This window comes from Giraffa tippelskirchi, chromosome X (assembly GCF_054371585.1).
Source record: "Giraffa tippelskirchi isolate mGirTip1 chromosome X, T2T-mGirTip1v1.2.pri, whole genome shotgun sequence".
NCBI lineage: Eukaryota > Metazoa > Chordata > Mammalia > Artiodactyla > Giraffidae > Giraffa > Giraffa tippelskirchi.
In genome coordinates, this window is record NC_137289.1 from 148,975,533 (window position 1) to 149,003,147 (window position 27,615).

At 45.1% G+C, this 27,615-nt stretch overlaps 1 long non-coding RNA gene and 1 other non-coding gene across 6 annotated transcripts in view; both read right to left on the reverse strand.

Annotated features, from left to right (window-relative positions):
• LOC145536928 (uncharacterized) overlaps positions 1-27,615 on the reverse strand; it is a 453,923-nt gene that overhangs the window by 286,169 nt on the left and 140,139 nt on the right. For 4 of the 5 annotated variants that reach the window (XR_014076087.1, XR_014076086.1, XR_014076089.1 and 1 more), the window contains 2 exons: positions 26,637-27,233; positions 21,473-21,573 (listed from right to left, as the gene is read on the reverse strand). This is a non-coding gene — a long non-coding RNA (uncharacterized LOC145536928). Of the gene's footprint in view, positions 1-21,472; positions 21,574-26,624; positions 27,234-27,615 lie in introns of all 5 variants that reach the window. The other variant, XR_014076085.1, reaches the window with a different exon arrangement.
• Positions 6,186-6,287, reverse strand: LOC145537246 (U6 spliceosomal RNA). The gene has a single exon (XR_014076277.1). It is a non-coding gene; the product is annotated as a U6 spliceosomal RNA (small nuclear RNA).

Consider the following 27,615-nt stretch of genomic DNA (forward strand, 5'->3'; position numbering starts at 1 on the left):
AATCAGTCCTTAATATTCACTGGAAGACCTGATGCTGAAGCTGAATCTCCATTCCTTTGGCTACCTGATTCGAAGAGCTGACTCACTGGAAAAGACCCTGATGCTGGGAAAGATTGAGGGCAGGAGGAGAAGGGGACAACAGAGGATGAGATGTTGGATAGCATCACCGACTCAATGGGCGTGAGTTTGAGCAAGCCCTGGGAGTTGGTGATGGACAGAGAGGCCTGGCGTGCTGCAGCTCATGGGGTCGCAAAGAGTCGGACACGACTGAGAGACTGAACAAAGTTACTCTAAGCCTTTGTAAAGAGTGTGCACACCCCAGTTCTCCAGCCGTGCCATATAGCCTGCTTCTTCACCTATAAGCCACCAGCAGTCCCTGTTACCCACCGATACGCGCCCCGCCGGCATTCCCAGGCCTCCCAGAGGTTCCCTGGTCCCCTGTACCCAACACCAGTCCTGTGCCCTCACCCTACACTCACCCTGTGCTGTTTGGTGAGACTGCTCAGCCCTCCCCTATTTGTGAGACCCACAGAGACTCTGCTCTTTAACCATCTATGTCAGGGTTTTACTTCCAGCGGAGTCCACTGACCTGTTTTCCTACCGTCAGCTAGAGTCATTTTCCGCAGATGGGGACCCCTGAGTCATGAAACATTCTCACTGTGGAACATCTGTCTTATTCTTCCTGGCATCATGGTGATGGATAGACAGGCCTTGTAGGTGACATTACTAACAGAGAAGGATGCTCTGAGCATCTGAGAGACGACTTCTGAGCGTCCCTGGGTCCCCTGTGCCAGCCTGCCTATGCCTGACATGCATTAGGCACAGCATTCCATCTGTGCATTTCCATGCAGACCGACTTTAAACACCAGGGGTAACTCTTTGGAGACTTGTTTCGGTCTACACAGAGCGTGAGCACTGAGAACTACATTTTATGATCAAAAACGTTTGCTCTCTTACAGTTTCCACAGGACAATACCACAGAAGAATAAAGATTTTTTTTTTTTAATTTATTAAAACATTCCTTTTTATTTTGCTTTATGGCAATAAATGACCCTGGTCCTTTTTTTTTTTTTTTTCTTTTTTGGCCACGCCGAGCAGCATGCACTAGAGCTTCCCTGGTGGCTCAAATGGTAAAGAACCTGCCTGCAATGCAGGAGACCTGGGTCAGAAGGATCCCATGGAGAAGGGAACGGCAAGTCACTCCAGTATTCTTGCCTGGAAAACTCGATGATCCGAGGAGACTGCTGGGCTACAGTCCACGGGGTCGCAAAGAGTCGGACACAATTGAGCAACTAACACTTAAGTGGCAAGCAGGATCTGAGGTCTCCCAGGAGCATCGAACCTGGGCCCCCTGCAGTGGATGTGAGAGCTGGGGACTATAAAGAAAGCTGAGCGCCAAAGAACTGATGCTTTGGAACTGTGCTGTTGGAGAAGACTCTTGAGAGTCCCTTGGACTGCAAGGAGATCCAACCCAGTCCATCCTAAAGGAAATCAGTCCTGAATATTCTTTGGAAGGACTGATGCTAAAGCTGAAGCTCCAATCCTTTGGCTACCTGATGCGAAGAACTGATTCATTGGAAAAGACCCTGATGCTGGGAAAAATTGAAAGGGGGAAGAGAAGGGGAGGACAGAGGCTGAGATGGTTGGATGGCATCACCGACTGAATGGACACGAGTTTGAGTAAGCTGCGGGAGTTGGTGATGGACAGGGAAGCCTGGCATGCTGCACTTCATGGGGTCTCAAAGAGTCAGACACGACTGAGCGACTGAACCGAACTGAATCGAAATGCAGTGTATTCAGCTCTAATACATCTGCTGATCACTTAGACTGATACTGTCAAGCTCACAATTTTATAAATTCATATGATAACAATCAATGACCCAGCTGACCCTCACTGCTGACACACAGTCAAATTCAATTTGATCTTGAGGTGATCCAAAGAGCTGTGTACCTCCTTGCTACGTGCCACTGAGGTTTTATGTCCATCCACTGTGAGACACTGCTGTAAAGGAACTCATGAATCTGCGAGTCCCTGCAGTCCTCCTGGACTGCAGCACGCCAGGCTTCCCTGTCCATCATCAACTCCCGGAGCTAGCTCAAAGTCATGTCCATCGAGTGGGTGATGCCATCCAACCATCTCATCCTCTGTCGTCCCCTTCTCCTCCTGCCTTCAATCTTTCCCAACATCAGGGTTTCTTTTCAAACGAGTTAGTTCTTCGCATCAGGTGGCCAAAGGATTGGAGCTTCAGCATCAGTCCATGATTCCAGTTCAGGATTCAACAGAATGCCCTTGCTGAGCTCAAATAATTCACAAGCCTTGTTCCCCACCGGCCTGATGAACCAACTCATCATCAGGGAAACCTTCTCTGCACCCCTACAACCACACAAGGCTACCAACAGAACTTCTCACGTTTTTAATGACTAACCTCTGGGAATATTTGTTTAGTATCTGCCTCCTCATGGGTTTGACAGTTCCCTGAAGGGCAACTTCAGGTTCATTCAAGTAGTAAGTACCTGAAGATGTTTAATGAGCGCTTTTGAATTTTTCTTCATTTTTATCTCGTTAATTTTTTTTTTTTTTCCTATTGACAGCTGTAACCGAGAACAGCACCTCCCCATTTGCTCGCTGATTTTTGATTCCTCCTTTGGCACCATCCGTAAACCATTTTCAACATGGATTTGAAAGAACTGGGCATTGGTTGTGTCCTTCCCCATTTGAATGGGGGAAAAAAGATGCTTTCATTCAAACAAAAGCAGACCTTCCATGAACCCATCCATTTTGCAAACTGTTACTGTTGTATCTCTCCCAGTAACTCTGAGTGATAATCACGACACCACCATCAGACTCTTTGTGTGGAAACTAAAGATGTCAACCCGACTCATCAAAGGCCATTTTTTAAAAAAATATCCACAACAATCAGAATATGCAAACACTGTCGTTTAAAGATTCTTCCAAGATTCAGTGCTGTGCCACTGAGCCACAACTTGCACATTTTCGAGAGTTAAACACAAACAAGAAAAATAAAACAGACCCCCAAGCTCCTAGTCACCTTTCCAAACAATTTCCCCACACACATTCCATCACACTGGGACTTCTAAACTGGCGGCCTCTTCATCAGATTCACCTTAGCAATTCTGGCGATAACTAGTCTTCAGAGTGTCCTCAGAGCATGTGGCCAAATCTTCTCATCTGGCACATTCTGCCCTGACAGTGTTTTTTTGTTTTTTTTTTTTAAACAAACTCAGTAGCATTTCTGTGACGGAATGAGCACAACTGCTTTTAATTGTCACAACCACTCACTGCCAGGGGGCTTGGTAGGGTGAATGACATCCACAAGGGAGAAATACGGCTGTCTGGTTAGAATTAATGGTGCGCTCTCGTGATACGTCAGCCAACACACATGCATCCGGCCACAACACACCGGTAACAGCAAGCAGATGCTCAAAGATGATCACCATGTCTAATAATTATCGGCAGAACTGATGGTGAAGCCAAAGCTCCGATACTCTGACCACGTGATGCAAAGAGTCAAGTCATTGGAAAAGACCGTGATGCTGGGAAAGACTGAAGACAGCAGAACGGGACGACAGAGGATGAGACGGATGGATGGCATCACCAACTCGATGGACATGAGTTTGAGCAAACTCCAGGAGATGATAAAGGACAGGAAAGCCTGTTGTGCTTCAGTCCGTGGGGTTGCAGAGTCGGACACGACTTAGCCACTGAATGGCAATATCTAATAATTGCTTCGTCTTTCTACTATAGAAATTCCATAGAGCAAAGAGTTGATTCAAAACGTATCCAAGCACATGCATAAAGGCACTGTACAAATTCTTCAGATTTGACGTTGATACATTAAACTTAAATATGACCAACACAATTATGTAATTTTGGGACATTTAAATTTTCAGACATTAAAAAATAGTATTTGTAGATTTAGTCCTTATCAGCCAGTTTTAGGAAGAAAAATAATACTGACAATGTGTTTTAAAGACAGCACAGCAATCTGAAAAAGGATGGTGGTGTGGTTTAATAAAACTTGCCACGTACACTGCCAACTCCTGCACCAGGAACACAGGAACCCCTCAAATACTTGTGATGGGTCAACCATTATGAGGAAAACCATGACACCCAGTGGCCAAAGACTTTCAGTGCTGCATGAATTGCGCGGTGTCCCCTCTTCACTAGTCTTTCATCCACCCATCCATCATCCATCTATCAACTCATCTAGACATCTATATATAGAATGAAATTCATTATATGGAAATAGGCAATGCATTCGTAAACAATTTTGTATTTTCACATGCATGCATAAAAATTACCCTTTTTATCTGAAAAAGCGTGAATGCTAATGTATAGTTTATGCACAGATATATGGTATCTGCATCAACAAAACTCTGTAAATCTATGTCTATAGTACATGCGTCCATTGCAAAGAACCCCCTAATCTTCATTCACGATCAGAATTCATTCTGTGCTTGTCCACTTTGTTTTCTTTTTCTTTTGGGAAAATATCCCTCAGAGGAAAGTGAAATGAATTACTCCACTTGGTGAACCAATAAAAGAAACAAACCTTATGTGTATACGGAACAGAGCGTTACATGATGAAAGGGGGCCTTTGGATGGGTAAACTTATTTTTACATTTGTTGTTGTTCTTTTATCGGCCAGTTTCATTTATTAACTATTTTTCGTCCTGGATTTCATTAAGTATGTCAGCCCAAGAAGGTCTATTAGTAGTTCTTGAGGAAAAGCTCCAGATTCCAAGCTTATTCCAAAACTGATCCAGGACTTTGACCGTGTTCCTTAAGCACCTGAAACTGTGTGTGTGTGTCTGTGTATGTGTGTGTGTCTGTGTATGTGTGTGTGTCTGTGTATGTGTGTGTGTGTGTCTGTGTGTGTGTGTGTTGCTCAGCCGTGTTTGACTCTTTGTGACCCACCACGGGACTGTAGCCCACCATGGAATTTTCTAGGCAAGAACAGTGGAGTGGGTTGCCATTCCCTTCTCCAGGGGAATCTTCCCCACCCAGGGATGGAACCCCAGTCTCCTGCATTGCAGGCAGATTCTTTACCATCTGAGCCACCAAGGAAGCACCTGAAATTATAGTGTCTTTATTTGAAATAAGGGATATTTATGGACTGGGGTTATTATTATATTATTGACTATATCCCCCCCACTACACATTTTCTCACTTATTTATGTTACAACTGGTATTTTGTGCCTGTCACTCCCCTTCACCTACTTTCCCCATCCTCCCAACCCCTCGCTTCTGGCAACTATTAGATTGCTTCCTGTATCTGTGAGTCTATTTCTGTTTTGTTGTGTTTGTCCACTTGTTCTATCTTTTACATTCCACATGTAAGTGAAAAAAAAAATACACTAGTAATTTTTCTCTAATTTATCTCACTAAGCATAACACCTTCCAAGTCTACCCATGTTGTTTCAAATGCCAAAATTCTGTTCTTTTTTATGGCTGGGTAGTATTCCATTGTACATATCTACCACATCTTCTGTATCCATTCATCTGTTGATGGATACTTAGGTGGCCTCCATGTCCAGGCTACTGTTAACTAGCACTGCTAACAACACTAGGGTGCACGCATCTTCTGAAATTACTGCTATCGCTTTCTGTAGATAAAAACCCATGAGTGAAAATCGAGATCATACAGTAGTTCTTTTAATGTTCCTGAGGAACTTACAAACTGCTTTCCACAGTGGCTGTGCCAATTAACATTTCTACCAACAGTGCTGGAGGGTTCTCTTTTCTCCACATCCTCACCAACACTTTTTTTTTTTTTTGATGGCCATTCTGAGTGGTGTGAGGGGATACCTCACTGGGATTTCAACTTGCATTTCCTGACAATTAGTAGTGTCCAGCCCCTTTACATGTGGCTACTGACCATTGGCATGTGGTATTCATATCTTTGGCCCATTTTTTCATCAGACTATTTTTTTTTTTTTTAGTAATGAGTTGTCTGAGTTTCCTCCCCTTCCTTGTCTCTTTCTCGCTACACACACACACACACACACACACACACACACACACACACACACACACACACAAACACACACCTTAACCCTTTCAGGTATAACACTTGCAAATACCTTCTCCCATTCAGTAGGTTGCCTTTTTGTTTTGTTGATGGTTTCCTTAACTGTGCAAAAACATTTCTTAATTTTTTTTTTTAAATATGGGATGCTTCACCAATTTGCATGTCATCTTGCCCAGGGGCCATGCTAATCTTCTCTGTATCACTCCAATTTTAGTATACCTGCTGCCAAAGCAAGCACTGAAAAAGCTTTTTAGTCTGACCTAGTCTCTTTTGTTTATTTTTGCTTTTGCTTCCCTTGCCTGAAGAGACAGATCCAAAAAAGTACTGCTGAGATTGACATCCAAGAGCATACTGCCTATGTTTTCTACTAGGAGTTTCACAGCTTCAGGTTTTACATTTAAGTCTTTAAATCACTGCGAGTTAATTTTTGTGTGTGGTATGAGATAGTGGTTTTATTGTTGTTTAGTTGCTCAGTCGTCTCTGACTCTTTGTGACCCCATGGACTCTAGCCCGCCAGGCTCCTCTGTCCAAGGGATTTCCCAGGCAAGAGTACTGGACTGGGTAGCCACTTCCTTCTCCAGGGGATCTTCCCGACCCAGGGATAGAACCCAGGTCTCCTGCATTGGCAGAAGGATTCTTTACCATCTGACCACCAGAGAAGGCCCAAAAAGACTTTCCTAGGTTAACACTTTTCTAGTGTTAGTCACTCAGTTGTGTCTGACTCTTACAGAGCCCTATGAACTGTAGCCTAGCAGGCTCCTCCGTCCACGGGATTCTTTACCACTGAGTCACCAAGGGAAGCCCATACGGGGGCTTGGGTTAAAAACTATTTCAAAGAATTTTTGAGTTTTACAGGTAATAATGTCTTTTCAGGGCTGGAGCTGTGAAGAAGCCACAGATACTATCCAAGTATGAACCAAGTTAAGAGCAGAAAATATCCTTTTATCCGAAGTGAGACAAGTAGTCCAACTTTCCAACTTCATTTTTTGCATCCAACTGTCCAGTTTTCCCAACATCATTTGTTAAAGAGGCGATCTTTCCCCACTGTATTGATGTATTCTTGTCTCCTTCATCAAAAATTGAGCATTTTGTGTGTCCTCTGGCTTCGGTTCCAGAATACAAGCTTTAATTAGCTTTCAGTCACTGGTATTTTTACACTCTGCCTCACCACTGGAGCTATCAAGAGTGTCTGTGTTCGTCACATGGACAGTTACAGAGTAACAGAGGTCTCAGTGAGGTATCTCATTTCTACACCAATTTTTAAAAGCAAAAAAAAAAAAAAAAAAAAACTAGCCAGCAAGAAATAAAAAGTATATGCTAAAATTAAGTAGAGTATAGCCAAATTCATTAAAAAAAAAAAAAAAAATAAGAGCATGGTTAAAAATGATCTGAAAATAACAATTTCAAAATTTTGGACCCAACAGGTGTATGTTAGTCATTCATTTGTGTCCAACTCTTTGTGACCCTGTAGACTATAGCCCACTAGGCTCCTCTGTCCCTGAGATTCTCCAGATAAGCATAGCAGAGTGGGTTGCCATTCCCTTCTCCAGAGGATCTCCCCGACCCAGGGATCAAACCCAGGTCTCCTGCACTGCAGGCAGATTCTTTACCATCTGAGCTACCAGGGAAGCCCTGGTATCAAAATAAGTACAGTATAGGCAAATTCAGGGGAAAAAAAAATGAAGAACATGGTTAAAAATGATCCAAAAATAGCAATTATGAAATTGTGGACACAAGAGGAATAGAGCTGAATTCTTTTTTTTGGTTTTAGTGCCTGTGGAAACTTCATCATAATCTAGCAGGCTTTTATAGAAATTGTGTTTTTAAAAAAAAAAGGAAAAAAAGATACAGTAACCAAGAGAAGAAAATATATATAGTATAAATGAATATGCACATCTTTTCACACTGAAACAACAGGGCAATTACCTACCATTTTAGAGCAGCTGTACTGTGCTGTGCTAAGTCGCTTCAGTCGTGTCCGACCCTTTGCGACCCCATGGACTGTGGCCTGCCAGGCTCCTCTGTCCATGGGATTCTCCAAGCAAGAATACTGGAGTGGGTTGCCATTCCTTCTCCAGTTTAGAGCAGTTACATGGAGCTGTTTTGTTAAAGCCCATTTTAATCAATGGGCCTGAAAAAAACAACTGTCCTAAATTCAACTAATGCTTCATCCATTCATTTATTCATTAATCCATTCATTCACTCAGTATCTCAGCAAACACTTACAATGGTTTTCTTCTTATTAAAAGACTGTGTTAGCACTGTGAGATAGCCAAATCCATTTAATAATCCTGGATGCTATAAACTTAAAGAGTACGAAATAATTTTATTCTCTCAATAAATTACATAACTTCACTTAAAATATTTCCTACCAGCCTTAATCTTGAAAAATGGGAGGGACAAAAAACAGTTTTTATTTACAATTCAGACTTAAATTGAAGAAAGTAGGGAAAATCACTAGACCATTCAGGTATGACCTAGATCAAATCCCTTATGAGTATACAGTGGAAGTGAGAAATAGATTTAAGGGACTAGACCTGATAGACAGAATGCCTGATGAACTATGGACAGAGGTTCGTGACATTGTACAAGAGACAGGGATCCAGAAAATCCCCATGGAAAAGAAATGCAAAAAAGCAAAATGGCTGTCTGAGGAGGCCTTACAGATAGCTGGGAAGAGAAGAGAAGCGAAAAGCAAAGGAGAAAAGGAAAGATATTCCCATCTGAATGCAGAGTTCCAAAGAATAACAAGGAGAGATAAGAAAGCCTTCCTCAGTGATCAATGCAAAGAAATAGACGAAAACAATAGAATGGGAAAGACTAGAGATCTCTTCAAGAAAATTAGAGATACCAAAGGAACATTTCATGCAAAGATGGGCTCGATAAAGGACAGAAATGGTATGGACTTAACAGAAGCAGAAGATATTAAGAAGAGGTGGCAAGAATACACAGAAGAACTGTACAAAAAAGATCTTCACGACCCAGATAATCACGATGGTGTGATCACTCACCTAGAGCCAGACATCCTGGAATGTGAAGTCAAGTGGGCCTTAGAAAGCATCACTACGAACAAAGCTAGTGGAGGTGATGGAATTCCAGTTGAGCTATTTCAAATCCTCAAAGGTGATGCTGTGAAAGTGCTGCACTCGATATGCCAGCAAATCTGGAAAACTCAGCAGTGGCCACAGGACTGGAAAAGGTCAGTTTTTGTTCCAATCCCAAAGAAAGGCAATGCCAAAGAATGCTCAAACTACCGCACAATTGCCCTCATCTCACATGCTAGTAAAGTAATGCTCAAAATTCTCCAAGCCAGGCTTCAGCAATACGTGAACCGTGAACTTCCAGATGTTCAAGCTGGTTTTAGAAAAGGCAGAGGAACCAGAGATCAAATTGCCAATATCCGCTGGATCATCGAAAAAGCAAGAGAGTTCCAGAAAAACATCTATTTCTGCTTTATTGACTATGCCAAAGCCTTTGACTGTGTCGATCACAATAAACTGCGGAAAATGCTGAAAGAGATGGGGATACCAGACCATCTGACCTGTCTCTTGAGAAACCTGTATGCAGGTCAGGAAGCAACAGTTAGAACTGGACATGGAACAACAGACTGGTTCCAAATAGGAAAAGGAGTCCGTCAAGGCTGTATATTATCACCCTGTTTATTTAACTTATATGCAGAGTACATCATGAGAAACGCTGGGCTGGAAGAAACACAAGCTGGAATCAAGATTGCCGGAAGAAATATCAATAACCTCAGATACGCAGATGACACCACCCTTATGGCAGAGAGTGAAGAAGAACTAAAGAGCCTCTTGATGAAGGTGAAGGAGGAGAGTGAAAAAGTTGGCTTAAAGCTCAACGTTCAGAAAACTAAGATCATGGCATCTGGTCCCATCACTCCATGGGAAATAGATGGGGAAACAGTGGAAACAGTGTCAGACTTTATTTTTTTGGGCTCCAGAATCACTGCTGATGGTGACTGCAGCCATGAAATTAAAAGACGCTTACTCCTTGGAAGGAAGGTTATGGCCAACCTAGATAGCATATTTAAAAGCAGAGACGTTATTTTGCCAAGAAAAGTCTGTCTAGTCAAGGCTATGGTTTTTCCAGTGGTCATGTATGGATGTGAGAGTTGGACGGTGAAGAAAGCTGAGCGCCGAAGAATTGATGCTTTTGAACTGTGGTGTTGGAGAAGACTCTTGAGAGTCCCTTGGACTGCAAGGAGATCCAATCAATCCATCCTAAAAGAGATCAATCCTGGGTGTTCATTGGAAGGTCTGATGTTGAAGGTGAAACTCCAATACTTTGGCCACCTCATGCAAAGGGTTGACTCATTGGAAAAGACCCTAATGCTGGGTGGGATTGGGGGCGGGAGGAGAAGGGGACGACAGAGGATGAGATGGTTGGATGGCATCACCGACTCGAACATGGGTTTGGGTAGACTCCGGGAGTTGGTGATGGACAGAGAGGCCTGGCATGCTGCAGTTCATGGGGTCGCAAAGAGTCGGACACGACTGAGGGACTGAACTGAACTGATTTACAATAAATGGATGTATAATTTTATAAAAGAATTATGATGCATAATAAAATGTACACATGGTATATTATTAAATCATGCTTATGAATTTAGAAAAGAGGAATTATACATAATGAGAACCTTACCTTACAGTATAAAGCTTCTGCAAACCAAGAATGTGAGCTCTCTGCATTAGTGGTTCTATGTTTAGTAAGACAGATGTAACAAAAAAAAGGCAGTGACAGGGGACAGAGGACTTGGCCAGATGATCGTGTCTGAAAAAGCAGGAGATTCCATCAAACTCCATTTCAAAAGTCCCCCAAGGAATAATCTGAAACCACTGCAAGTCACTTAGATGATGCTTCCTAGATCTTTGTGGCAGCTGACTCACCTTAGAAATAAACACATCTATCTACACTAAAAAATAAATCTGGGACTTGCCTGGTGGCCCAGTGCCTAAGACTCCATGCTCCCAATGCAGGGGGCCTGGGTTTGACTCCTGGTCAGGGAACTAGATCACTGTATTTAACATGGAGAACCAACAGGGACCTGCTGGACAGCACAGGAAACTCTGCTCAATACTCTGTAATAACCTATGGTTCCCAGGGGAAAGGTTGGGGGAAGGGACTGTGAGGGAGTTTGGGATGGACATGGACACACTGCTGTATTTAACATGGAGAATCCACAAGGACCTGCTGGACAGCACAGGGAACTCTGCTCAATACTGTGTAATAACCTTGAGGTGACCAGGGGAGAAGGATGTGGGAAGGGATAGTTAGGGAGTTTGGGATGGACACGTACACATTGACATATTTAAAATGGATAACAGAGTTCTACTGTATAGCACAGGGAACTTTGTTCAATATTTTGTAATAACCTAAGCGGGAAAAGAACTTGAAAAGGAATAGCTATATGTATATGTATAACTAAACCACTTCACTGTACACCTGAAACCAACCCCACTCCAACATAATATACTACATATATATTCCAATATAAAATAAAATTTTTTTAAAAACTCAAACAAAAAGATATGAGATAAAATTTTGCTCCTTATGTATTAGTAATGAATCCAAATATAATATATTTGGATGTTGGGATATATATATAAACACACACAATGGGATATATATATATATAAACACACAATATATATCTTCCCTGAATATCAAAAGCATCTCCTTTTCTGTTTTCACACAAAAACCTTACAGATTTAAATAATAATTTTAAAAAAACATGCTTTCAATTTGCACTCAGGAATAGACATATATATATATATATATAGGATAAAGCAAATCTTTAAAACAAAAATGTATCTGGATAAACATTTTCAATTCAACTAACAGAAACGAAGGGAAATTGATCTAAGCTGAGTAAGAACGGTTTAGAAAAACGGAGGTCGGCATCAACAGCCTGCTGACCACTCTGATCTACCAATTTTTATAAAGATTCTGCTGGAACACAGCCACATCTATCAATCTATGTATCATCGATGGCCACGTTGAGGCGAAAACCGCAGAACTGAGTAGTTGAGATGGAGACCGTAACTGCCTTGCGAGGCCAGTATCATTTATCATCAGGATCATTTATTATCCTGCCCTGTACAGAAAAGGCTTGTTGGCCTCTGGTCTAGAGCTGGGATCTCAAACCTGAGCTCGTATGAGAATCCCAGGAGGTGTGACAGTGTGCAGACAGCTGCCCCCAAACCCAAAACTGATGCTCTGATCCAGCAGGTGGGGGCGGGTCCTGACAGTCTGCACCTCTAACCAGCTCCACAGTAACGCTGATGCTGCTGGCATGGAGGCCACACCCGAAGAACCTCTATCGAAGTCCAACAACAGGTGAACAGACAAACCAAGTGCTGTATCAACACAACAGAATACTGCGCTGTGCTTAATGACTCGGTCGTGTCCGACTCTCTGCGACCCCATGCACTGCAGCCCGCCAGGCTCCTCTGTCCGTGGGATTCTCCAGGCAAGAAGACTGGAGTGGGTTGCCGTTTCCTCCTCCAGGGGATCTTCCCGACCCAGGGAATGAACCCAGGTCTCCTGCATTGCAGGCGGATTCTTTACGGTCTGAGCTACCAGGGAAGCCCAAGAATACTGGAGTGGGTAGCCTTTTCCTTCTCCAGGGGATCTTCCTGAGCCAGGAATCAAACCAGCGTCTCCTGCATTGCAGGTGGATTCTTTACCAACTGAGCTGCCCAAGAAGCCCTTTGGAAGCCCCTAGTGAGGTCCAACAACAAGTGAACAGATAAAACATACAGTGTTACATCCATACAACAGAATACTACACAGTAATAAATAGGAATTTACGATAGTAATAGATAGTAATAAATAGTAACAAATGGCAACTAATAGTAATAAACAGTAATAAATAGTAATAAACAGTAACAAACATTGATCAATAGTAATGGAGAAACAGTAGTAAATAGTAACAAACAGTAATAAATAGCAATAAACAGTAATCAAGATTAACCAATAGCAAATAGTAACAAACAGTAACAAAGAGTAGTAAACAGTATAAATAGTAATAAACAGTAATAAATAGTAATAAAAAAGGAATGATCTGTTCATACACACAGTGAAATGGATGAAACTCAAAAAAAATCATGCTGAAGGGGAGAAACTAGACAAAAGATGACACACACATGATCTTATGTAAAACCCAAGGAAATACAAACTACTATATAGTGAGGGATCAAAATACAAACTACGATATATCAGTGGTCTGAGGAGGGAGGAGCAGGAGATATGAGTCACTGTATATGGGCCTTAAAGAAAACTTTGAAAGTTATAGGAATGTTCATTGCCTTGACTGAGGTGAAGGTTCGAAGGGTGTATCATGTGTCAAAATGTTTTATGTTACATACTCTTAACATGGGCAGTTTAGGGCTTCCCTGCTGGCTCAGCTGGTCAAGAATCCGCCTGCAATGCGGGAGACCTGGGTTCGATCCCTGGGTTGGGAAGATCCCCTGGAGAAGGGAAAGGCTACCCACTCCAGTGTCCTGGCCTGGAGAATTCCATGGACTGCATAGTCCATGGAGTCAGACACGATTGAGCAACTTTCACTTTCACGTGCAGTTTATTTTCTGCCAATTATATCTCAATCAAGTTCTTACAGATAAAAGGATACAGTGCCACTTAAAGAAAAAAAAAAAAGGATCCCCTAGTGAAGACAGAACATTATTCACCATAGCTTCTGCTTAAATGATGACACTGTTAAAGGGCTGTGACGATATGCTACTTGAAACAGCCACTTTCACACTACACCTTCCATCTGAGCATCGTCCATCATGAATTATTCTCATCAGTAGCTCAGAAGCGCATGTGTACTCACTGCCCACACTCCCTCACTGGACTGATGAGGGGCTCAGGTCATCACAGGGGTTAAATGGCTGGTCCTGGAACAGACCCAAAGTCAACAGTAGTAGTAGGTGACAGAAAGCCTGCATTTCTTCCGGAATTTTACTGAGTTCTCCAGGTCACAGAGTGTTTGTATAGAAATTCTAGACTCGCACGACAGAAAAAAGAACCAGAGGTCAACTTGTCAGTTGACTTGCCTCTAAGCCCCAGGCAGACACAGGACTTCCCAGCTACTCGAGGTGGTCAGTACCATTCTCCAAACACAGAGAAACAAAACACAGCAATTGGGCGTCCACGTTCAAGGTCAGAGCTCCCAGCAAAATCTAGGTGCCATTTGCTCACAGTTTCAACAAAGTTTAACAAGGGTAAAATGACCTTGAGGAAAAAAAAAAAAAAAAAAAAAACCTCTCTGGCAGTCAAGCAGTGATTTCATTTTCTGTAACTATATTCCATTGTATGGAAAAGAATTTTCAATGCCAGTGTCATCAGAATATTATATTAGCAGTAAGGAGCTAGGTTTTTAAAGACAAGGATCTTGAATCAGTCCTATTGTGTCCTAGTTTTGCAATCTGGGACCATATAAGAGGTCTCTTCATGAAGGTCACGTCCAGTCAAAAATCCAAGCTCAATTCGAATTCCAGAACCACTCGGATTAGTAACCTTCAAAATCCTTGACACAGATAGCCCTTCAAAGAAAGTCACATTTGGTTAGTCATGTTAAAAAGATGAAAACAACGGTAGTTCTGAGGTCAAGTTCCCAGTTAGCTACAAGAAACAGCTGAGGATACAACGAAAGGTGAAACACGTCATGGGACATGTGATCCTTGAAGCCAGCCAGCGCTTAATGAAGGTTTCAGATTTTATCTTCTTTCGTGTGCAGAACGGTACTGCTCAAGTTACAAGAGAAAGAACCAACACCATTCTATTACAGTCGCCTTGCTTTGGCAACTAAAGCATGACCTTTTTCCTGACGGCTTGGCCTCTTTCACAACAGAGAATCCAGCACAGATGAGAGAGAACAGGAAGCCCCCTCCGAATTACGACGCGGTTCAAGGGTATAATCCAGCACCCAACGGACGATGAGAACGGTGACCTTCACTGACCTTCAGGAACCCACAGCTGACTGTTCACAGGACCCATCAGCAAAAACAAACCTAATACCATGTACTGAGCCACCAGGGAAGCCCATTCAAAGCCCAGACGTTATCCCTTAAGAGGGATACATACATTTATATTTCACTTTGATGGGCAATCTGGAACCAAATCAGGTCAGATAAAGGAATGTACTTAGTATTGAGTGAGTGACTGGTAGTAGCTGAGCTGCATCCGACTCTTTGCAACCTCATGGACTGTAGCCCGCCAGGCTCCTCTGTCCATGGGATTCTCCAGGCAAGAAGACTGGAGTGGGTTGTCATCTCCTTCTCCAGTCCTTACTATGGTGTTATATTAAGTAAATTTCATTTCTCTAACTCCTGTGAAAATCTGTGAACGCTATACCGATTACAGCGTCAGTTCCTTGATGGTATTATGTGCCCTCTCTGTGTACTGGCTACTGTCCACTGACACTCCCCCTTCTGCCCTGCTTCATCTGCCTGTGGTCCTGTCTGTGATGCCCAGACCTTTGCTCCTGTTTCTATCTTCCTGCTTTTATGAACATCTTTCTTTACGGAACCGAGAAGCCACTGGGACTCTGCCAGCTGGAGGTCCCCAAACCGCCCACTTCAAATAGCTCCCATCTTTCCTTCAGTCTGCTGGGAAAAGATTGACGGCGGGAGGGGAGACAGGGACGACAGAGGATGAGATGGTTGGATGGCAGCACCGAGGCGATGGATATGAGCTTGAGCAAACTCTGGGAGTGGGTGATGGACAGGGAGACCTGGCGCGCTGCAGTCCATGGGGTCGCAGAGAGTCGGACACGACGGGGCCACTGAGCTGAACTGAACCGTCATCATTTAGGATGTCTTCACCTCAAGCATCTTTGATCAAACATCCCTCTCTCTGGCCAAGGGCGGTTCTTTTCCTCTAGCCCATGTCCTCCTGCAAACGTCTTCCCTCTCCAGCCCTCTAGCCTCTTTATCCTCTCATCTGCATCGTCCAGTCATCTCCTGTTTCTGCAGGTACCCAGCCCACGCCTTCAACTCCTGTGCCCCATCGTTTTACACACATCCTCCTATGAGTGGTCCAATGCTAAGCTGATCTGTGTCCCCCGCTACCAGCTTGTGGTCTGTGTTTGTTCTTTAGCCATCACAGCTCTCTCTTGGGGATCTGTACTCCCTTCGTTTGACAGACGAGAAACCTGAGAAAGGAACCTGCCTGGAATTACATCAGAGACTGGAGGTCGGTACCCTGGACAGTGCTCTCATTTGCACACTTAGGGCTCCCATTACTGCTTAGTGAAGAAACATCAGCACATCTACGCTGGTAAATGGGTGAATGGGGCTTCCAGGGTCCAGCTAGCCGTATTTCCCAAGCAGTGGCCATGGCCAGTGTAGCTCATGAAACCAACGAGAAGGGAGGAAGATACAAAATACGGAGCATCCAGCTTGGGGAGAGTAAACCCTCGTGGTGGTCACCTTTGGTTCCAGTTTCTTGGATGCTTACTCCATCCTGACATCTCATGCATTCTTCTCTGAGTCTTTGGATAAGATCCTGCTTTTTTTTAAAATACCTAGATGTCCATCAGCAGACGAATGGATAAGAAAGCTGTGGTACATATACACAATGGAATATTACTCAGCCATTAAAAAGAATACATTTGAACCAGTTCTAATGACGTGGATGAAACTGTAGTGAAGTAAGTCAGAAAGGTGGTAACAATAATCCTATACGTGAGACAACAAAAGAGACACAGATGTAAAGAACAGACTGTTGGACTCTGGGAGAAGGCGAGGGTGGGACGATCTGAGAGAATAGCATTGAAACATGTATATTATCATATGCGAAACAGATCGCCAGTCCAGGTTCGATGCATGAGACAGGGTGCTCAGGGCTGGTGCACTGGGATGACCCTGAGGGATGGGATGGGGAGGGAGGTGGGAGGGGGGCTCACGATGGGGAACACGTGTACACCCATGGCTGGCTCATGTCAATGTATGGCAAAAACCACTACAATATTGTAAAGTAATTAGCCTCCAATTAAAATAAATAAATTTGAAAAAATTAAAATAAATAAAATTAAAAAATAAATAAAAATAAAAAGCCAATTAGAAATAAAAACAATAAAATTCCTGAACCTTAGATCCCACGACTACAGCCCTCATTCTCAGCCAAATTATATAGGTTCCTTTATTGTGGTTTCCTTGGTGACTCAGGTGGTGAAGAAATCTGCCTGCGATGCAGGAGATGTGGGCTTCATCCCTGGGTCGGGAAAGATCTCCTGGAGAAGGGCATGGCAACCCACTCCGGTATTCTCGCCTGGAGAATCGCCAAGGACAGAAGAGCCTGGCGGGCTGCAGTCCGTGGGGTCACAACGAGTCGGACACGGCTGAGTGACTGAACACATGTGCATAAAGAGGACACACAAGTTCTCACACTGGAACTTCCGAGTGTGAGACCCACGTGAGAAGCCTGTGCACGGCCATGGCGAGTAGCCCCTGCTCACCACGACTAGAAACACGAGGGTAGCAACACAGACCCACTTTGGCCAAAAAAAAAAAAAAAAATTAGTAAACCTCTTGTTACAGCGTAGCTTTAGATTTACAGGAAAGCTGCAAGAATGTCCCCTCCTATTTTAAGGTCTTCCATTTATCTGCTGATACCGACGCAGTATTATTCCCCGATGTCTGTACTTTATTTGCCTTTCCTTAGCTTTCCCCTAAATGTCCGTGCGTCGCACCAGGATCCTAACCAGGGGATGACATAAACTTTTTAGGGGTCATAGCTTCTTGGTCTCCTTGAGGCTCTGACGGTTCCTCAGACTTCCCTTGGTTTTGATGACCTTGACAGCTTTGAAGGATGCGAGGCAGGTATTTTGGAGACTGTCTTCCAATTTTGTTTGCCCCAGTGTTTTTCTCAGGATTATACTGGGGTTACAGGCATTTCAGAGAAAGACCACACAGGTAAAGTGCCCTTCTCATCCACATCGTATCAACATCACATGCTGTCCGTAAGACATAACCCAGTTGATACTGACCTCGATCACTGGCCTAAGCAAGTATTTCAGGTTTCCCCACTGCAAAATTACTCATCGTCTTTTACTTCTGAGGAATATTTTTAAGCAGAATCGTTTCAAGTATTTAACTTCAGAGTATCTACATCACCATCGGATGTGGTCACACCTACAGGCGTGTGTGACTGGTCCTTTGTGGAAGATCACCTTGATTCTATACAGAGACAGACAGGCACGGTGAGGGGGGTAGGAACACGGAGAGGACACAGTGCTCCAAAGAACAGGAGCTTTCGAGGGACCCAGAGGACACAGACATCTGAGGTTGAACAAGGATCCTACACTGACTGTGGAAACGTGGACCTGAGTGGAGAGACAGGACGATATGCTCATTTTTTGGGAAGCAGGTTCAGTGACCGCCACACCAACACTCAAGGCACACCTGAGAGTCTAGCTGTTTGCGTGTCTCTCCTCCAACACCCCAGAGACATGGCTGTGTCTCTCCTCCAACAGCCCAGAGATACAGCTGGGTGGGTAAAGGCTAGAAGGCTAACTCTGCAATCCTCCACGTGGGACTCCATCCCTGTGAGTTACGGCCACCTGGTCCATTTGTCTTAATATCTGTGAGGGAAGGTCACCTGGACCACCATTTGTCAATGGGAAGGAGAGAAGAATGGAAGGGATCTGTCCTCCTTTCTCAAGAACCGGAGGCAGAAACTGTTCACGTGGTTACCGTTACATTCCACTGGCCTGAGCTTAGTTAACGAGGGGCCATGTACAAAGCTACATGGTAGGCAGGCAGTGTATGAATAGGATCTAACTGGAAGCCTGTCTGCTCGCTGAGACTCGGTGAGGTTTATGTGGAAAAAGTATCTAGGAGAGAATGGACCAGGGGAGAAGAAACTGGTTTAAAAGGAGCAGGTCTTCTAGGAGAAGGAAATGGCAGCCCACTCCAGTATTCTTGCCTGGAGAATCCCATGGACAGAGGAATCTGGCGGGCTAGTCCATGGGGTCACAGAGAGTCGGACACGACTGAGTGACTCACACTGAGACATTGGTATTCTTCATTTATGTAATATGCACTAAAATTATACGGCAGAAGAATAGGTAACAATACGGGAAAATGTTCGTGCTATTTTGTTGAGTAAATAGAACATATTAAAGCATATTAGAAAAGAATATAAACTGTGTTAATCTAATTTGGTTTAAAAGAAAAACATATACATGCATAGAAAAAAAACTGAAAAGCTATATATCAAAACTTTGATAGACAATTTCTCCGTGCCTCAGCTTCTTCAGTTTAAAAGTGAAGATAATGACAGGACTTATTTCATGGGGTTGTTATAAAGATTAAATAAAATGATAGTTATGTAAAAAAAAAAAAAAAAAAGGAGCAGGTCTTTAACTCCATCTCTGGAGTCAGGTGGCTTGCCATTTGTTCCAAGAGAAAGACGGCATCTGCAGCAAAGCTGCAAATACCACAGGCGTCCTGTTTGGTTGACTTGTCCACTCGCTTCTCCGAGTCCGCTAAACAAGTGCGTCCAACGGAGCAGAGACAGAAAACAAAGCGCCTGAAATTCTCCAGCTCAGATGGTCGCCCGTGTCTCTGTTCCTCTCCCCAGGAAAGCACCATCAGCTTTGGGTTTGGGTGTTTAGTCATAAGGAAACCAGTTCTCCAGGCCCCGATTCTTTCTACTGTACGAATCGTCGCGCCGCGGATCACGGAGACACAGGTTGTGCTTCTCCCACTTGCCTCTCGTTTGCCTTCCAACCGTGCGCTGGGGGCTCGGGGAAATAACCTCACTGCCCCCAACTGCCCCCAGTTCTACTGTTCACCCGACTCTCAGAATCTCCCTCTCCGACTGGGGGGAATCATTTGCACTCTGGGGCCCAGTGGTCAGAATCAGCTCCGAGGCAGTAAAAGGCACAACCTAAGATGCAAGACATGCGATACTTGTGCCGTTTTCGGCCCCCGGGGAAGGGCCGCCAGCGCCCCTGGAGGAAGGGCGGAGGGAGCCCTCGGTTCCCACCTGAGCCTCGTCTCGGGTACCTGGTCCCCGCGGCACGGCTCCTCTCGTCACGCGGAGCTGTCGGGGTTGACTGAGAAACCCAGACCCCCGCTGCGCTCAAGCTAGCTTCTGCTTACCAGTCCTACTGGGGCTTCTCGGGCACAGGTGAGGTAGGGTAGTAGCGAGACTGCTACACTCTCCAGCACGGAGAAAACAAACAGAGGATGAGATGGAGGGTAAGGAATGAACGGACCCAATAGGGCGCCTGCCAACAGCTAGGAACGCGGACGATCTGCAGACCTTGCCTGGACGCCCTTTACATCCACCAGTGTCGATGCTCTACAGCGAGCTCAGCAAAAGCAGCTCTGTGAGATCCAGCTCAAGGGAGCGAATTCAAGAACCCATCGCTGACAGTAGCCTCATAGCATTCCAGTGATAAGATATAGTTACGCCTGAGCCCACTGCATTAATACCTCTGCAGGAGCAATCATACATACTAGCACTAATTCTGCATTCTCTGAGCATTTGGAAGTGGTTTTTTATAGGCATTCACAGCCAAACTACATAAATTCAGTGTTTCGTCACTGACTCATCTAAATGAGAAACGGGGAAAACATACAGGGAAACACGTTCATAATTTTCTGACTTACAGACAAGATGAAATTAACGACAACCATTTCAAGACCCAAAATGAACTTGTTCATTTCAAAACTGAAACTGCAACTGAAATATATATTACAGGATAAGTTCACACAGCCTTTCAAACGAGCCCAAAATGAACTCACGTGGCTTGATTATTTGCTGAATTTACTGAAACAATGTTCTGGATACTGTGCAAATGTTTCACCTTATTCTGAGCCTAATTAGAAATAAACAAGTTGATTGACTCTCTTTTTTCGGTGATCAGAAATGAGGAGGGCTTTCTTTCCTCTGTCATAAGGGAAACATCGTTTTTATTAAACAAACGTCACACCTATGTGTCTGTCCTCTGGGCACACACAGCAAAATCATCAAATGCCATCTCTGCCTTTCCCGACATGAGCAGCACGCGGACGTTCAGTTTAGCTTTAAGATCTACTCCGACACGGGCAGAACCTTTAGCATTTCGGTGCCATACATGTGCACCATTCTAATTGTTAAACTTGTTTCTTTGTAATCACGAAGTTCCAACACAACAGCTAGCCAAGTAGATGCCATGTCAGTGTTCAAGGTGGACAAATCACATGCACAGTCTGCTTAATGAGGCACAAGAATGACTGAGCAGAGAGACCAAGGAACTGGTGATGGTTCACGTGGAACCACTCACGGCTATGAGGGGAGGTGCCTGCGAATAAGCAGTCTGGACACTGTGATTAAAAACAAAAAAAACGGCGTGAAAGCATCAGGTCAACAGGCGCACATACAGAGCGGAGAGGAAAGCTTACCTTAGGGTGTCCTTGGAGCTTCCGATGGACCTGCATCTCTCAACAAGACAGATGTCAAAGCCGCCTCTTTCCGTAGGTTGCTGGGGCTGGGTTTCACTCACCTGAAAGCACAGGTTTCCTGATCAAAATACCACTCACTCACCATGCTGAATCAACCCCTTTGCTGTGGATCTGTCTGACACGACTTCCAGCCCACTGTACGTGGCGACAGCAAAGTTGTGTTTACACGTACAGCTGTTTCGACGGACAAGTGAAACTGTGGTCGGGACGTGGTCGTGCACGCCCGCAGTTAAGGCAGAGGAACGTGTGAGGTGCCAGCAGGTCCACCCGGGGCCCTTGAGACTGCTGCACACACACCCAGGGGTTTGAGAGGGCTGTCCCAGAGTGTTCCATCTGGGCAAGCTGCCTCTCCGCTCATCTAAATGGCCTCTGGAAACCCTTGCTCCAGACTGGGCAAGGTGCCTCTTTGCCAGCAGGGGGTGGAAAACCACGCTTCCCAGGTGGGGTTAGTGCTAAAGAACCTGCCTGTCGATGAAGAAGGTAAAAGAGACGCAGGGTCGGTGAGATTCCCTGGAGGAAGAAATGGCAACCCACTCCAGTGATCCTGCCTGGAGAATCCCACGGACAGAGGAGCCTGGTGGGCTCCAGTCAACAGGGTTTCAGAGCCAGACACGACTGAAGCGACGTAGCACGCACAGACTCAGGAAGGAGACAATGTCCCCCACAAACACCGGCACCTTCACTCCCTGGGGAAGGGGCTCCAGCAACAAGCTGTTGTCAATGTACCCCCCGTCACCGGCGCCAACACGTGGCTCTTGCTTGGCCAGGCCAACTGTTCAGAGAATCAACTCATAGAAAGGTAAACCTCAACCATTCCTTTCATCACCCCCTTGCCTGGAATGATCATCAAGTATCAGAGAATGTTATTTCTTTATTGGCTTATTAAGAGATTCTATCCTGTACCCTTACTGCCTTGTGAGATGATTATTGTAATTTCCACAGTGAACTTGTGCTAAATGATTGGTCAAGATGACCTCAGTGTCTAAGCAAAATTTACTGCTCCAAGAAAACCCCCTTGTGAAGAGCATGGTTTCCGTTTATGCTGCATGAATGTGTGCTGTCCATAAGAAAGGACTTGGGGGAAATCTTTTTCTTTTTTTCCCCCAACCTAGGAAGAAAATTCCTAGATAGGGGCAACGAGAGCAAGAAATGATGGGAATGTTTTGCATGAATTTCATGGTGCAAAAGACCACGAAACTGATGACACTGATACTTACTGATATAAAACTCACTAAAGGTTTTAAGGCTAACTCCTCAGGTTTTGACCTCTTTCAGAAATAAAACATGAAAGTTACAAGTCCACACATCTACTTCTGTTTAATTAGGAAAAATGCCCTTGGATATTAGTTTAGAGACACGAAGAACCACTGGCTTCTTTCAACTTGTCTTGCCTTATATTACGACATCAAATTGCATATAATTGTCCCTGCATGTGTCTGCACGGGACTCTTATAAAGAAAACCAAATTTAGTAACTGCAAGATACTATCTGTTTAATTGACTGTATCAGTAACTTTCAATCTACAGTTCCCAGGTAGCACTGGAAGTAGGAGGGAAAAAAAAAAATCACCGACTTTGTTATTTCCTCAGGCAGCAAAGAGATCAGTGGTATCTGGCCTCTTTGAGCCCTATTGATCAATCAGTGTCTGCATTTTAACTGTTCCATTTTAAACACCAGGTTGTAAGCTGGCACCCAAAGCTTTTCTTTGTAAAGTTTTGCAGAGTTGTATCCCCTACACTCACTCACAGTTTCTATATGTAGAATCTGGCTTCCTGGAATAGCTCTCCTGTATCCACTTTGATGTAACACTGTCTCGGAATCCTGCATTAGAAAAGAGGGCAGAGTGACTTCCCTGGTCCTCTTGCGGTTAAGAATCAGCGGGCGGGGGGACACGGGCTGTATCCCTGCTCTGGGAAGGTCCCACGTGCCATGGAGCAACCGAGCCTGTGTTGCTCAGCTGGATTCCTGGCTCTAGTATCCATTCGCTGCAACGAGAAGCTACCCCATGAAAAGCCCAAGCCCTGCAACCACAGAGTAGACCACACATAGAAATGAAGACCCAGCACAGCCAAAAATTAAAGAAAGACAAGAAAATGGAGAAGAAAAGGGGGTAGGATCTCCTGGAGAGAGAAGACCCCCCAGAGAGGCTGCCTGCTCCTGTGGTGATCACTCTCACCAGGGGTCCTCGGTCTGCAGGGGAGCGGGGAGCTGGCAGAGAACGGAGGGGCACGGGCCCCAGGCCATCCCTTGAGGGGCCAGCACGCAGCCCTACCCTGGGTCCCACCACAATCTCCTGTGTGTGCTGACGCTCCCAACAAGCGAGGGTCTGCTCCCTCGGGCGGCACACATTCTTCAGTACCCTGGGTACACAACACAGACCTCAGCACAAGGCAGACACCTCACCCGCATCTCCTGAAGCAATGCCAACTGTTTCCAATCCTAACACCAATGATTAGGATGCTTTGTTTTTATTTTTTTTTCATTTAAACACAGAGTATCTACAGTTCTTTTTACTCTTTGTTCTGTCGGTTGAAAATGACAGCCTTCTTAATCCCTTAAAAGTGAAAGTGTTAGTCACACAGTTGTGCACCACTCTTTGTGACCCCATGGACTGTAGCCCCCCAGGCTCCTCTGTCCATGGGATTCTCCAGGCAAGAATGCTGGAGTGGGTTGCCATTTCCTTCTGCAGTGGATCTTCCCGACCCAGGGACCCAACCCAGGTCTCCCATATTGCAGGCAGATTCTTTACCCTCTGAGCCACCAAGGAAGCCCCTCTAATAAAGTGAAGTGTTAGTTACTCAGTCGTGCCCCCTCTTTGCAAATCCATGGATTGTAGCCCACCAGGCTCCTCTGCCCATGTGATTCTCCAGGCAAGAATACTGGAGTGGGTTGCCATGCCCTCCTCCAGGGGATCTTCCCCACCCAGGCATCAAACCCACGTCTCTAACGTCTCCTGCACTGGCAGGTGGGTTCTTTACCACTAGCACCACCTTGGAAGACCCTTGATCCCTTAGACCTTTTTTAATAAAGAATCTATCGAATATCGATAGGTTAGTAAAACAAGGGCCGTTATGAATTTCACTGAGCTAACCAATGCATTTTTCTCATGGAAATGTTTGTCTTAAGCTCTGTTAATGTACTATGTATTTACCGTAGACTCTGTCTTCAAGTCGGTTCCACCTAAAGGCTCAGAACCGACTTGACAAACCACTTTGTCACACTCATACATTGTTCTCTTAATCTATGTTAATGAAACTATATATTTGTATGGAAATCTGCCTTTCTTCAAGATTCATGTCAATCGTTTTATGGGCGGGATGACCCACCTGGCGCCACTCTCTGACTTTTGAAACATCTCTTTTCTCTAAATTAGCAGACTGCTAGTAGCTATATAACATCCAGCTAAACACTAGCAGGGGGGTACTCTTTCTGCCCCCTTCTGATGTCTATGTCAGAAGCTTTCTCTATCTCTTTTATGCTTTAATAAAACTTTATGACACAAAAGCTCTGAACGATCAAGCCTCATCTCTGGCCCTGGATTGAATTCTCCTCCTCCGGAGGCCAAGAATCGGGGCATCTTCCGTGGTTCAGCAACAACCTTTCACTCCCGTCCCCCCAAGCAGGAAAGGGCAGAGTCGGGGTTCAGGCTGCTTGGTCGGTCATGCTTCCACGGCCCTCGCTGCCACAGGGGCTGTTATGTCTGCCCGGACGTCAAGCGGCCACCAGCAGGGCCACTGACGACCATGGTCCCAAAGGCACGAGACCTCTTTTCCCAAATCCTTTTAAGAAGGGTGTGGACAAGGCTGTCAGGCCAAATGAAGCTGGTTACTATGACAGTTATTACTCTCCAAAAACAGGGCCAGGTGCTCCAAAGATACATTGAGAATACCTTAAAAAAAACAGATCCGGAGATGGAGGGACAAACTGAAAGAGTAACACTGAAACATACAGTGGATTCTTGACCATCTGAGCTACCGGGGAACCCTATGTAAAAATAGACAGCCAGTGAGAATTTGTTGTACGAGGTAGCGTGGTAGTCATGCGTTCTGGGAAACAAACTCACTCAGAAGGACAGTGCAGACAGTGGAGTGCAACTGATTACACCGGCGGGCCCAAGGCAGAGTCTCCTCTTAGCCAAGGACCCCGACCAGTTTTTGTGAAAACCTTATATACCCTAGGACTTCCCTGGTGGCTCAGACGGTAAAGCGTCTGCCTACAATGCGGGAGACCCGGATTCAATCCCTGGGTCGGGAAGATCTCCTGGAGAAGGAAATGGCAACCCACTCCAGTATTCTCGCCTGGAAAATCCCATGGACAGAGGAGCCTGGCAGGCTACCTGGCAGGCCCATGGGGTCGCAAAGAGTCAGACACGACTGAGCGACTTCACTTTCACTTTATATACCCTAAGTGTACGTGCCCAAATCCACCTCTGCAAATTCCCTGAAACTACTCTGAACAAAGGAAAAGAAAGATACAAAGTTAACCCATTATTCATATGCCTTTAGGCCTAGGTCGTTAACAGTGGACAATTATCAATAGCCCTGCGGTCATACCCCAAAAAGCATAATAGAATGTATGATTCTATTCGGTTACACACATAATTAGGTTATTCTTTTAGGCAAGGGAGAGTCTAGATATGAGCCCTGGGGCTCTTCCATGGAGTGGGGTGGGGCGGGGGGCCTGGTTTTGCAGTTGGTAAGTCGTTTCCATAGATACTGGGCATAGAGCTCAAAGTCCACAGTCCGGCCCAAGAAAGCAGGAGTCCTGCTTTCAAGATGGAGCCTGTTCTGTCTGTTTCCTCCTTCAGTAACACTGAAACATACAGCTGATTCTTGACCATCTGAGCCACCAGGGAACCCCATGTAAGACAGATAGCCAGTGAGAATTTGCTGTACGAGGTAGGGAACTCAGCCGGGTGCTCTGTGGCAGCCTAGAGGGGTGAGATGTGGTGGCAGGGGCATTAAGGAGGGAGAGGACATATGTATCCCTGTGACTGACTCATGTGGGTGTACAGCAGAAACCAACACAAAACTGTAAAGCAATTATCCTTCAACTACAAAGGAAAAAAGAAAAGACCATACGATGCCCTCACCTGCCGCCTCACCTGTCTTCTCCTGGAGCGGGGCGACGCTGAGTCATGGGAGTGAGCTCCACCTGTCTCTAATGTACTGACAGTCTCCTCTGCAGTCAGCTTTTCCGGAGGGACAGACGGGACGTCTTTGGAAAGTTACTAGGGTTAGCTGTCTGCCAGCAGCAGAGGCGTCGGAAGAAATGTGCACGTTTTCTTTTAGCATCCCGGATGCTAGGACCTCAGAGACCTCTCCTACGCCTGTGGATTCACCGAGACACTTGGTCTGCCGGGCATGTTCTAGTTGAAGTTTCTTATGCCTCGGCGAAGCGCCCGGGACTTCAAAGGCCGCTTCGGCACCGGTTGACTTGCGTCAGAAATCTTCTGCGTTCACACAGCATGAGTCAGGAACCAGCAAGAGCTTGCTGGGGTTTTCTTCGACTCCTATGACTCAGGCAAAGTGGGTGCAACTAGCTCTTTTTGAAGAGCCCTTCACAATGCTTGCTCAAGCTTTTAAAACGGCTTTCAAACAGATCTCATCTGGTGTTCCACGAAGACGCCCCTCCTGGGTCTTCCCTGGTGGTGCAGTGGTTAAGAATCCGCCTGCCAACGCGGATCCCTGGTCAGGTTGCTCTGCAACAAGAGAAAGTGAAAGACGCTCAGTCGTGTCCGACTCTTTGCGACTTTGTGGTACAGTCCATGGAATTTTCCAGGCCAGAATCCTGGAGTGGGTAGCCTTTCCCTTTCTCCAGCAGATATTCCCGACCCAGGGATGGAACCCAGGATCTCCCGCACTGCAGGCGGACTCTTTACCAGCTGAGCCACCAGGGAAGCACCGAGAGGATTGAGCACAATTGGAAACAGACAAAGCCTGTTGGCAGAAGTGAAAACCCAGCTGGGCAAAAAAATACTAAATGAATTCATTGTTTAGTAAACAACCCCCTCCTTACTCTGCTCAATGTCACGTGGCAACCAGGATGGGAGGGGAGTTTGCAGGAGAATGGATACATGTATA